Source organism: Physeter macrocephalus, chromosome 10 (assembly GCF_002837175.3).
Source record: "Physeter macrocephalus isolate SW-GA chromosome 10, ASM283717v5, whole genome shotgun sequence".
Classification (NCBI taxonomy): Eukaryota; Metazoa; Chordata; class Mammalia; order Artiodactyla; family Physeteridae; genus Physeter; species Physeter macrocephalus.
The window spans coordinates 71,260,557-71,261,041 of record NC_041223.1 but is presented as its reverse complement, the minus strand read 5'-3'; positions in this window follow the sequence as shown (position 1 = coordinate 71,261,041).

The window sequence follows — 485 nt, the reverse complement described above, 5'->3', positions numbered from 1 at the left end:
ACTCATTTGTTCTTAAAAATACAGACAAATACACACACACACACACACACACACACATATTCCCCTGTTTAAAGGTGTGATAGTCCCTGATCCCTGACATCTTAAAGTCACTTAATCATAGGAATTAAGTCTATGCCATTTCGTGAAGGTAATCCTATTTATCTTTGAGTTAAAAACATTCAGTAAAATGGAGCTCACTTTCTCTCCTATGACTTCCATCACAACTGGTCAACTCTGTTTGTTTTATGTTAAGTTAGATCCACTAGTGTCTGTAGATTTGTAATCTGGTGTTCTGAAACAACATAAAGTCCTCTTTCTCTTCTAACAAAACTGAGACTAGTTCTCAGGCCATGTTTTTCTTAAGGTAAATATATCCAACTCCTTCCATTTCTTTCTGACAAGATTCTTCTTATCATTTTTTGGAGGCTCTCTAGTTCCTCCATGTTTCTTTTTAAATTGCTGCCTTGTTAACACTAGAAAAAACT